This window comes from Mustela nivalis (genome assembly GCF_964662115.1).
Source record: "Mustela nivalis genome assembly, chromosome: 12".
NCBI lineage: Eukaryota > Metazoa > Chordata > Mammalia > Carnivora > Mustelidae > Mustela > Mustela nivalis.
In genome coordinates this window covers 30,852,743-30,866,041 of record NC_139031.1, presented here as the reverse complement: position 1 = coordinate 30,866,041, position 13,299 = coordinate 30,852,743, and the positions used below count along the sequence as shown (strand labels likewise).

The window sequence follows — 13,299 nt, the reverse complement described above, 5'->3', positions numbered from 1 at the left end:
CTTGTCCCCTCACCTTCTGTCCTCCCTCCTCTTTCCACCTCCAATCTGATTCCCGCATCAGTAACATGCGTGGCAGCCAGGGCGCACGAGGGAGGTTAGATCTCAGTTGGAGGGCAGGGTTGGTGAGAGGCAGATCCAAAAGCAAGGGCTACAGCTCCAGCTCTGAGTCCCCGGAGCCTGATGGCGAAAGGAACCCCCCCCCCCCCCGGTCCTGGCAGCCAGCCAGGTGTGAGTCTTATCTTCCTCAGCTCTGATGCAGGGCCCTCGGTACCTGCAGGACAAACAGGCCCAGTTTCGACAGAGATCACCTGGGGAACAGAAGGTGGGAAGATCTTAGAGGGTCCCATCCCATGAATTACCAAAACCCAGGACGAAAACACCATCTTGGCCATCTGTGTGAGCAGATTAGAAAAGTCTAGGCCCTCCTGGGTTATCCACTGAGTTTCTATTTATGTACATTAATATTTTTACATATTTTGAAAAAGTTGTTTAACTTTCAGCATTTTAAGTGTGTTAAACCTTTACGTTCAATGATGAAAAAAAAATCGATGAATTCTGAACCTTAAAAATAAGATTTTTACCTACCTAAAGACCAAAATGGCAATGTCATGTCATTGTGCTACCCTGCATCTCTAAGAGTAACTTTTGTTTACTGGATGTTGGCAGGTTATTCGTCATGATGGAGAGTTTACAGGTCCTCTGTTCTCTCTGAGCTCAGTTACAGCACAGTCAAACAAAGGGTAAGTAAAATGCTTTCTGGGAAAATGTAAATATAAATAGAACTGCTATAGAATTTCCTTATCATAGAATACCATAAAGAGGGCTATTTCATTTCCAGTTTCTCTTATAACTGGGGACTGTTAGTGTAAGGACTATTCCTTAGAAAACAATTTTTCTTTGCATACAGAATTCTTTTTTTAAAATATAGAATTCTTATAGAATATGGATAATAGTTCAATCCATGAAATGAGGCTACATCCCTGAGAGAAGAGTATTTAGAGTGAGAAGGGGAAGAGTTGCCAAGGCTACCATCATGGGGAATGCACTGATGTGGGGTCTGACAAGGATAAAGTGATACCTATAGCTGGTAGGAATAGTCAGGGAACTAGGAAAGAACCAGAAATTAATTGTGTAAATCAGGGAGAACAGAGTTTTAAGAAAGTTGAACATAATGGCCACCAGTTCTGCATTTTCAAAATATTAATCCTTGAAATTAATTACCTCTTAAAATTCACTGCTTGGGGGAAAAAAAAAATCACTGCTTGGAATTCAAGGATTGTCTACCCAAGAATGTCTCTCCAAGATTTAAAAATATTTTAAGACTAGGCTTTTATTTTTAAAGCTGTCACAGTTAAACAGAAATAAAGGAAACAGGGCAAATTGTTTTAATAAATGAGAGGTTCCCTCTTGTTAATACAACTTGGTTGTATTAACTCAAGGTTTTTATACCCTCTCCTTCAAGTTTCTTTGACTATTCTCCAAACAGAGGAGCTCTTGAGAGCCTCCTGAGCCTCCTGTTTGGAAAATAGCCTGGAGGACGCCTAAGTAGGCTGCAGAGACTGGGGAGGGAAGCAAGTAGGTGAAAAGAACCACTGGTGCCCTGCCTTTTCCCTTTGGATCAGTTTCCTTTTCTTCACCCACAATTACTCTCCCTTGAGACTCTGACACTCCCACATGGCTTTCACCATATGACCTTATGTTATGTTATGTTATTTTATGTTACATTGTTTTCATATCTCAGCTGTTGTAAATAATGCTACCATGAAATGGGGTGCATAATTTAAAAAAAAGAAAAAAGAAAGTGTTTTTTTTTTTTTAAAGCTTTGCTTTCAGTTTTATTTTTACATCTCTCATTCTGTTTCTTTGTGAGCAACTAACTTAATCACTTTCATATTGCCTGACTCCATCCATCCTGAGAAAAGTTCATTGAGACAGGTTGGGTGATTGGTTAGGAAAGAAAAGGAAAAGAAGGGAGAGAAAAGTCCCCATCTTTGTGACTAAATTGATGGTCATCTTTCTGTTGATAATACAGGTAGAACAGATGTACAGTAGAACAGATGTACTAGTTACAAATGGTAATCTGGGGACTCAGCGTGTGTAGACACCCCACCCCCATCCACGTCACCCGGTCGTATTCAACAAACTGATCTTGTTTGATTCTTGATCCCAAAGCCCTTTGTGCAGATCATCATACTGTGGATGTCAGTAAAGCATTGCTTTCTTTTCCCTTCAGTGAAGCCCAGGTATTAGATTAGGTGAAAGTGAGTTTATCCTAATGGCTTATTATCTTTGCTGGCAACACTCTTCTTGATAAAGTGTTAAAGGTGAACACAATTCTGCTAGCTACGCAACACTGCTTCATCACTCAGTAACTTGTTTACCTATGCTGATATAAGTAAGTCTCTGTACACATTTAGTTTTCATCATCCCCATCAAGGGAATTAGTTCAGCTTTCATCACAGCATGTGCTGACCAGTGTCAAAGCGACTTACGATGTGGGATCATATTTTTTAAATTCTGGACATGTAAACCAATAACCTTTTAATTTTTTCATCTCAGATTTGCTCATCCCATACGTCATTACTCAAAATGAGCAAAGGCTAAATTTTGCCTCATGGAACCTTTGAACACCACGTATCTGTTTACATGTGAAGCTCCTGCAATTATTAAAACCAGATGCTATCCAGGATCCTCATGGAAATAAGTCTTTATGGGTAGCTAAATTTTCCAATTAGATGAAGCTTTATTATTCTAAGCTAAGAACTTTATTCTACTGATCTTAGTTGGAAACTTTGGAAAATAGGATTTGTATCCTGTTTTCCTAAATAAAAGGTCATGTGATTATTTAGGAACAACTTTATAAACACCAGTAAAATCCAGGGATCACTTGCCCCTGTGCTAACTGGCCCTAGACTGATGTGCTTTCATATTAGTAAATGGGATTTGCACTGCTTTTCTGTATTTTCCTTGTTATCATCAGCCCTTGTCTTCTCCTTTTATTTTGCTACCTCAAATCAATCATGAGGTTAGAAGCTAGATTATAAATCTTAATAGAATTGTGTATATTAAATATACATATTGTATAAAATGCTGATTTTTTAATAAACATGGCATATCTTTCCTTTTATTTAGGTTTGTTTGTATTTTTTTGTCTTTTCAGCTTTTATTGAAATTCCAATGTTAACATACGGTGCAATTTTAGTTTCAAGGGCACAATTTAGCAATTCAATATTTACATTCAACACTTGGAAACACTGATTTTTTAAAAAAATGAACAAGCTTTGGTGCAGAGTAGTATTTCAAGCAAGTTGTTCAGAGGCCTTTTTGCTTTCCTCCCATGCTCTGTGCATGTGCCTTCAGCTGGCTTCCCTGGTGGGGCTGGGAAGGAAACAGAGGAGTGACTAGAGGATAAGTAGCATCTGAATAAATGAGTTAACCCTGAAGGCAGAACTCTAAGAATCAGATATATGACATTCCTTGGAATGTTTCAGTCTCCAATGCCCACTTAGAAGCATGGATGCAGAATCTACAGATGAGGGATGGGGAAGAATTAATAAGGGAGGAAAGAAAAAGCACTCATTTTGTGTGAGTTTAGTTACTACTATGCAATGATGGCTCAATTACTGTCACATATATGGTATTCTGTGGGATTCAGATGCTCCCTGGAAACTGTATGTTTGAGAGATAGAGATAGGAGACAAGAGAGAGACAAAACCATGTTGTCAGTGAAAATTATAAAACATACATTCTCAACAGAAGTGAAAACTGGCTCTCAGGAGGAGAAAATCCTATTTTTATGTATAAAGCACAGATAGGCATATACAGCAGATAAACAGATATATAGCATATGTGTGGTATTAAAGTTTCATAGGGAGTCGTATAGAAAAAAATATTTAAATAGACTCCTTGGGTGGAGTGACAATATGAGAAAAAGGTTGAGACATGCCACTATAAAACATGAAATCTGAGACTGGCTCCTCTGAACGAAGGACAAAGCCTGGGCTGCTGGCAAATGTGGGCAAGAGCAGCAGGGCCAGTGGGTACCATTATTCATGTAACCACATACAGCCCTGTCTTCCTCCCTAGCTTCCTTTCTCCTATTCACCCACACCACACCCTTTACTCCAGGGAAACCACCTACCTTTCTCCAAGGTGACATTCTATTTCTTGATGCTGAGCCTCTGTACCTGCCAGTCCTTTGGCCTGGGATTCTCTTCTCCCCCTTTCTTACCTGCTCTTTCATCCTTCAATATCCAACTCAAGCATCGTCTGGTCCAGGAAGGTTTCCAGATATGTGCAAAACAACGACAACAAAACTAACCAACCAACTAAAAAAAGCAGGATAAATTGACAACAGAAATGTTTTGCCATTGAAGGTTGCTGACTTTGAGCCAAGGAAAGATGCAGTAAGAGACAGAGCCATATGATGATGTGCAGAAGTGTTCTGGGTAGAAACGAATACCCTGAAGTCAAAGTAGGTCATCAGACTCATGAAATGTCTCTGTGTAGCTGAAACCAGCAACAAAGAGGGGAAGTCACAGGAAATTAGGTGGGAAAGGTAATGGGGATCATATTATATGGGGCACTGTAGTGTTAGGACTTTGAATTTTCTACAAAATGTGATGGCAAATTACTGGAGAATTAACAGCAGGGTGTAGTATGGGCTGACTTACAGATTCAAGGCCTTCCCATTGGCTCCTATAAGGAGAACTGATGGCAGAGTTACAAAAATCAAAGCAAGGAGGACAGGCAGAATGCTCACAGGAGAGTGTAGGGAACACACTGATCACTTGGACTAGCATGTTAGTAGCTTAAATGGGTGAGAAATGGCCTAGAGTCCTGTGCCCCTTCCATTTTCCTGGAAATGTAGAAAACTACTCCCCAAACTATAGACCTCAGTTCAAGTACTCTAAGGTCTAGAAAGCTGGCCTAATCACCCCAGACTGAGGAGTGTCCCCCTTCTCAGGACTCTCACAGCTCTTTGCATGTTCTTCCAAGTCTGCGCTTTCCTTATTCCATTGTAATACTTACTTACATATCTTTCTTTCATATCAGTCTGCAAGCTCTAATGCTTAATTTTATGTGTCAACATGAGTGGGCCATAGGGTGTGTCCAGGTATTTGGTTAAATATTATTTCTGATATGTCTGTGAGGGTGTTTCTGGATGAGATTAATATTTGAAGTGGTAGACAAGGTGAAGCAGATCACCTTCTCCAGTGAAGGTGGGCCTCATCCAATCCCTTGAAGGCCTGAACAGAATAAAGGGCTGAATAAGAAAGAGTCCTTTCTCTCCACCTGACTGTCTTTGAGCTGGGCCATTGGTCTTCCCCTGCTTCTTGCCTCAGCTTCACACTGGACATTGTCTCACTGGATCTCCTGGGTCTCCAGCTTGCTGATGACTTCAGGTCTTATACTTCTCTGCTTTCTTCTCAGATTTCTTATGGTAGACCTCTCTATATCTAGAGTAAATCTCTGTATCTATACCAATTTCTTACAGAAAATCTCTCTAAATAAATCTATTCTATATCTAGGCACTCTAGTGAGTCATCACTTCGGAACTTTACTCCTTAACAGATTTCCTTGGCATAGTTTTGGTGTGGGCATCCAGTTTTTTGTTTTTTGTTGTTTTTTTTTTTAATGTGCTCAACCAGAAAGGCCACGTGCATGTGGTTGTGGCAAAGTTACAGTTCTGTGGTTTCATGTTAGTTACCTAATAATTACTGTGTACTTAGTCCCACTTGCTGTATGTTACCAAAACTAAAGATCTTTACCCCAGACTTCAAAACCTGTATTCGTTTTTTAAAAAATAACATCTGATGGAAATTAAAAAAATAATAATAAGTCTATATTTCCATATCCTATTTGCTCTGTTTCTCTGGAGAAGCCAGACTCATACAAGCTCCTTGAAGGAAGGCTATTTAATCATCTTGTGCTATAGGCTAAATGTTTGTATCTCCCCAACATATGTTCATATGTTAAATCCTACTCCCTAATGTGACAGTATTAAGAAGTGAGGTCACTGTGGGATGATCAAGTCATGAGCATGGAACCCTCATTTATGGGATTAAGCGCCCTTATGAAAAAGACTTCAGAGAGCTCCCTCTCTCCTTCTGCCATGTGAGGACACAGTGCCTATGAATCAGGACACCCGATCTGCCAGCACTGTGATCTTAGAGTTCCCAGCCTTCAGAACTGTGAGAAATAAAATTCTGTTGTATATAACCTACCCAGTTGACGGCCTTTTGCTGTAGCAATCTGAATGGACTGAGACATTTTGACACCTATAAGGCCTAAGACACGACTAAGCATATAGTAATGATAGCCAGCATCAAGCTTGCACAGTGTGCTTCAGCATCTTTTAAGTGGTATTTCATTTGAAACAACAAGGAGATGAGATAGGTATTCTCATTACCCCATTTTCAAATGTAGAAACTAAAGTACTGGGGGTTTAAGTGACTCATCCCAGCCCATAGTACTGGCCATAGAACTAGCTAGAAAGTAACTGCAGTACTGTCAAACTCATCTCTCTAAAGACTGAGGCTTCTCTTGTAGCTGTTTTCCCACTCTACCATAATAAATATTTTGTTCTTGAGCCTTGGAGAGAACACAAATTGGTTTGAGATTAAAATTCGATTGAGTGAAATTATCAGTAATTACATAAACATCTTGTTCAGTCTCTAGTGACACATCCTAGTGCCTCTCTGCTATAGTTTTTCTGGTAAAAGAGGCACTGGTTTGGGCCAAAGCTCTCTGAGGCTGAGGATCACAAGAGTGCCCTTCTTGGGTTTGCCAGGAGTATGGCAGTGGAGTAGGTCAGCCTCAATGGGCCTTCAAGATCCTCTGGAGCAAATACACTGTTAATCATTTTCAACTAAAATTGTCCTACCCTCATCTATAGCTGAAATGGCTGCAGGCCTACTGTTAGTTTAATCAAAAAGCATTATGGCTTATTTGTCTAGTTATAATAATAAATCTGTATTCCTCTATTCACACAGACATCCTTTGAAAGGATCACTTGTGCTTTTAATAACTAACTAAATATGATCGATGCACAAAGCACAATGACCTATTGGACACCGCCACCTCAAAGCATTTTTAGAACAAAGCCAAGTGTAAATGAATACACAAACAAGCAACCTACTAAACCCACAACTTTGGCTTACCTACCACAATGTGCTGATGAAGCTTGGCAACCACCAATGTGCAAACATTTTCCCAAGAACCACCGTCTGCCAAGCATGCTCAGTGAAGATAAGCCCAATGATTTGTACACAGAGAGCTTCTCCTTCTTCAGACTGACAGAATATTCTTAAAATTATTTAGCAGAATTTTTACCTTCTCTCTTTTCTCCTGTAAAAGACATGGGAGTCTCTTTGTTTTCACCCCTTTGTTTTTTTCCTTGGCTGACACTGGGTGTTGGGCTGCTCTAGAAAACTAGGCAGAAGAGGTGCGTTGCTTTTCTCTTTTGGCTTACACTGTGTTACATGGACAGCCTTGTTCTCATCACCTCCTTTCTCCCACCCACTCCTCACCTGTGATTTCATAAAGCCTATTGTTTTTATGTAAATCTTAGAAAGTCTTAGTGAATTATTCCCAAACACCACAGCAAACATTAAGAATACAAAATACTAGCAGGGAGGCTGCAACTTTCAGGCTGTGATTTTGCTCAGAATCAGTGGGCTCATTTTTCTAGTCTTTGTTGTCCTTTCAACATACGCCAAAGAAATCTCTGGTCTTAAAGAGACTGCTGTGTTTGCAGATCAGAGGGGGAGGTTCACAGTGTTATTCTGAAAATGGAGGAAAACTCTCTTCCCAAGGCTAACGCACCACAGATTTTTATAGTGTTCCTTGACAAGTGGGATCTCATAACTTGTAACTTTTTTTCTATTGGTCAGGGTCTTTTGTGGCCGGGGACACAGAAAAAAAGGGTAGGAGGGATAGAAGAAGGTATAGAATCTGAGCTGGAAATGTACCTACTCATGGAGGGCTGGCCCATGTTGGGAAGTTGGTAAAAGAAGGAGCCTCAGCTGTACTAGCCTCTCCTTTTAGAAAGTGCCCTCTTTTGTCCTCCCCATCCCAGAGGTGTCTCCTTCCCATTCCTCAGGTTTTCTCCAGCTTCCCTACCAAAGCCTCTTCTTGAAGTCAATAGAAATTATGACAGAGAGGAATGCTGGAGACAGTACTCAAATATAATCAGCTAAGTCCTAGTCCCAACTTTACCATTTACTACTCGTTTGACTCAGGGCAAAAGATTCAAATCTGGCCTCTGTTTCTTCATCTATAAAATGGGGATCTCTTCCAAGCTCACTTCACAAACCTATTTTTAGGATCGGGTAAGAAAAGGTTTGGTGTGTTCTACAAAATCTAAGTACTGTGCAAATATGAGACATGATCAATTTCTACTTGATTATCTTGCACGTGGTACTCAGTGGATACTGTGAATGATTGCTAAATGACTGTACTGTCTCATTTGACAAATGTTATCATTCTGAGAGATTTCTGCAATTCCACAGGGGTAAATCTGGCATAATTGGAAAGGGAAACTTAACCACTAAAGTCATTCTTTCTCAATCAAACTGAATAATCAAGTTGAATAATCAAATTGCGTTGTTAAAAATCAATTATTAGGTACCATGGGGCTGGTACATGGTTAGCAACCTCAAGCTGAAGACCAATCTCATCATCTTAATGGGGCTGGTGCTGTAGTCGCTTACGGATCCATTACCAAATAGTTCTAACCTTGTATGGGTTCCATTATATACCAGAGAAGCTGGAAAATAAAACAAAACAGTAAGTTACATTTCTAACATTGTCTTGAAACCATGGCAGGCATGTAGCTTATTTGCCAATCAGTAAGTAGAATGCACAGTGAGGTTTGGACCCAAGAGTTCAGTGCACGCACAGTGGTGAAGACATCTGGGTTTTCAGGAGAAACCATGGAAAATTTCTAGCATGCCATATCTTGATTTGCTTGACTGAGAAATCGCTGCATTTGACAGTCTACTTAGAAATGACAAAATGATGTCTTCTTCCATTAGGGATAATAGGAAATAAGAGTCAGATACTACAGCAATTAAGGACAAATAAAATTATAGATTGCATCCTTGAACAATACCAGGGTTAGGGACACATAACTTTTGACTCCCCCAAAACTTTTTAAGGAGCCCATTGTTGACCAGAAGCCTTAGAGATAACATAAACAGTCAGTGAACATGTATTTTGTATGTTATATGTATTATATACTGTATTTTTATAATAAAATATGCTAGAGAAAAGAAAATGCTATTAAAATCATAAGAAAGAAAATGCATTTACTGTACTGTATTTATTGAAAAAAATGTGGGTATCAATGGACCCATGTAGGTCAATCCTGTGCTGTTCAAGGGTCAACTGTATTTTTGTAAAACAAATCTTGTGCCAATGGAAAATTCTACTTGCTACCTCATCTGTCTTGAAGATGGTTCCATATCAATACATGTAGATTGATCACATATTTTTTAACCTTACTTTTAAGGTATATTGTGTTTTTTTTCTACTTAGGCAACTCCATATATCATTGAAAACTTGGAAAGAAGTTCTTTTAGTAGCTGCACAAGATTTCATTGTATGTATACACCACGATTTATGGATCCATGGCTTCATTTTTACACATTTCTGTAACACATTTTTGCTATACTAAAAACTCTGTGCTAAAAATTTTGACATTTTGAATTATTTCCTACAAAATATCCATCATCAAGTTTTATGTTAATACTTTCAGTCATTTCCATATTCCATAGACTTAAATTTAAGAAAAGAAAAGCTTTCCAAAGAACATTCCTTAAACTAACAATCCTTATTTATAGGAGAAGTGAAGTATTCTCCTTTTATAGCATCCTACAATATGAATTCTACAATAGCTTTTATTAATATTTATAGTTTTCCAGAAAATATTTTATTTGCCCTTTGTTAGACTCTGCTATAGGTGAGTTCAGAGAGAAGAGAAAACCTATAAACTTTCTCCATGCTGGCTGCCAGGACCAGGTCAAGAGTCTTGACCCCATGGGCCTCCTTGCTAAAGGAGTCTAAGCTTTAGCTCCTTCTTCAGGAGCTACCTCTCACTCACCTTACCCTCCCTCCACAACCCAACCTGCCTTCACCCTTACATTCCTACCCCTCAGGAGACTGGGCCTGCAGGAACAAATCATTCCTGGAAGGCCAATGCCATAGGCCAGGTGTCAAAGTCACTGTGTGAATTTCTGGAGAAACAGATATTGACAATGCCATTGAAATGAACAATCTGGGGTTGCCTGGGTGCCTCAGTCAGTTGAGTGTCCGACCCTTGGTTCTGTGTGGGTAGTAATCTTGGGGTTGTGGGGTCATACTCTACAATGGGCTCTGCACTCAGTAGGGAGTCTACTCAAGATTCTCTCTTTCTCTCCCTCTGCTTCTCCCTCCATTCACCCCCACCCCTCTCTAAAATGAACAAATAATTTTTCTTAAAGGTTTTATCTATTTATTTGACAGACAGAGATCACAAGTAGGCAGAGAGGCAGGCAGGGGTGTGGGGGGGGGAGCAGACTCCCTGCCAAGCAGAGAACCCAATGTGGGGCTCCATTCCAGGACCCTGGGATTATGACCGGAGCCGAAGGCAGAGCCTTAACCCACTGAGCCACCCAGGCGCCCCAAATAATCTTTTTTTAAAAAAGAAATGGACAATCTGACCATCAAGCTGGTTATCAAGATCCTTCTGGAAGTAGTACAGTCAGGCAGTAAAAACACTGAGCTTGTTGTCATGAGGCGAGATCAAACCCTCAATATTTCAAATCCTTAAGACACTGAGAAATCCTTTGTCAAAACTGAAAATGAAAAAGAAGAAAACAGGAAAACAAAAGAAAGCATCATGGTGAATAAAATCTTGCTTGTAGCAATTTAAAAATTCACATTATAGATGATTCTCAAAATGACCTGCAGACTTTTCCATTCCATTTAGCCACACTATCCAAGTGTCCTACAATAAAGTTCCATATTTTTTAACTTTAAAAAATTAGAATTAGAGGGCACCTGGTTGGCTCCGGTTGGTTAAGCCTCTACCTTCGGCTCAGGTCATGATCCCATGGTCCTGGGATTGAGTCCCACATCGGGCTCCCTGTTCTGTGGGCAGCCTGCTTCTCTCTCTGCCTCTCTCTCTGTCTCTTATGAATAATTAAATAAAATCTTTTAAAAAATTAGAATTAGAGACTGGAGGGTGGGAGCAGTCTGCCGGTGCTGGTGCAGGGTGGGGGAGAGGAGGAGTGAGGACACAAGCAGGAAAATGAGGGAGAGAAAATAATGACACGATGATAAAGAGGGAGGAGTTAAGCAGCATTTGGCATCTAGATGTCTTCCACAGACTTCTTTGAACAACCCTGTCTTTTGTAGGATAATTCTGAGAAATTGAAAAAACAAAACAAAACGACAACTTGTAGGGTCTCTTCATTGTTTATTTGGTTGATTGGGTTCATTTTTGTTTGCTGATTTGTTTTTTAATTTCAAGGGTCGTTCTTTTCTATTTTGTTTTGTTGTAATGACCACAAGCTTTCGGTGGATTTTCTTTCAGATAAAGCATTTCTACTTCTCATCATCTCCTTTTGTTTCCCTGTGGCAGATGCCGCGGTCGCATCGCTGGTGGCATTGATGTCAAGGCTGTCATGATCACAGGCCACTCATGAGGCAAGGGTCTGACTGAGTGGAGAAGCGCTCTGGCCTGCAGCTCTGCCATGCTGTAGCACAGAGGCTAACTGGCTCTCAGGGAAGACTTCAAATGTAGGGTTTTATTGGAGGGCTTTTTTTTCTTCTACCTTCCCACTCAGAGCCTTCCTCTGACTCTATCTTCTCTCAAAGTGTCTACATTGATGGCAAATAAATCTCTACCTCCTGTCTTGACCTCTGTCCCTGGCTTCCTCACTCTCCCCTGCTGTCTGAATGTTTTGCATTTTGTAAGCCAAGGCGCTCTTTTCTATGTCTTCACATGTCTGAGACTGACAGGCACAAAATTAAGCAAGTTATATCTGCTCATTCACAAAACTTCAAATTTAGCTCTTTCCCAATTTCATCTTCAAGGTAGCGGCTGTGGTTGCCCCAGTTCAGCCACTGACGTGCAACTCTATCCATGCCCAGGAACTGCACACCCTCGAGGTGACCAGCCATGTCCCCCTGACCAAGGCTCATGTAGCCTCACTGGAGAAGATTGCTCCAGAAGATCAAGAGGTGCTCCTGGCAGGCACGCCCCTCGAGGCTGAGGACACCCTGGGTCAGCGTGGAGCGGAAGCTCTGACCACCCTAGAGATAGCAGGTCGCATGCTTGGAGGAAAGTCCATGGTTTTCTGGCTCATGCTGGCCAAGTCGGAGTGCAGACTCCCAAGGTGGCCAAACAGCAGAAAAAGAAGAAGGCAGGCTGAGCCAGGCAGTGGATGCAGTTCAACTTTGTCAATGTCATGCCCATCTTTGGCAAGAAAAAGGACCCCAAGGCCAACTCTTAAGTCGGTTGTAATCCTGGCTTTCCCTGGAAAGGGAAAAAACCCACAACAAATTTAGCATATCACATTTAACCGTTTTTCCCCAAACCTGGACTTCTTCCTGAGTTTTCCCATTTTCATAAATGCCAGTCGTACCCTGGATCCACAGGGAATCTAAATCATTGTTGTTCCTTTCTTTCTACTTTCTGTATTCAGTTTGGAAGCAGGTGTTTTGGATTCTTACTTTTCTGCCTTTTCTGGATCTATATACTCCCCAGAAGCTCCCTACCACCATCCTGGTTTGGACTTTTTACTATTTTCATCAGTACTGTTACGATAGTTTCTTGGTTTACTTTCCCAACCACAAGTCTTTAATCCGTCTTCTATATTGCTGCCAGATTTCTTTTCTGAAGAAAATGTAAAACAGGAGTCTGAGGGTGAGAGCCTATCCAAAGTCAGATTTGTCTGCATTTGCTTGGTAATTGCATAAGGAACTCAAGATTTTAAAAGGGTATGGTCACCAGAAAAGTAGGGAAATTCTCCACAGTTGTGGTAGGCAGCTTTTAAAATGGCCCTGATGATCTTTCCTTTCTGGTATTCATGCTCTTGTATAATTCTCTCCCCTTGAATGTGGGCTGGACCAGCTGACTTGTTCCTAACACATGAATATAGTAAAATGATGAGATGTTGCTTCAGAGATTCATTGACCAAAAAAAAAAAAAAAAACTATGACTCATCTTGCTGGATCTCACTCACTCTGTCCCTCACATGCTCTGAGAGAAGCCAGCTGCCATGTTGTGAGCTGCCCCATGACAGGCAAATG

General features: G+C 40.6%; 1 pseudogene across 1 annotated transcript; it reads left to right on the top strand.

The window, feature by feature from the left end:
- The first annotated feature begins 253 nt into the window (after nucleotides 1-253).
- Nucleotides 254-12,500, top strand: LOC309845794 (ubiquitin-like FUBI-ribosomal protein eS30 fusion protein pseudogene; annotated as a pseudogene). Its single transcript has 2 exons — nucleotides 254-322; nucleotides 12,082-12,500. The product of its transcript is annotated as a ubiquitin-like FUBI-ribosomal protein eS30 fusion protein pseudogene (transcript).
- The last annotated feature ends 799 nt before the right edge of the window (nucleotides 12,501-13,299 follow it).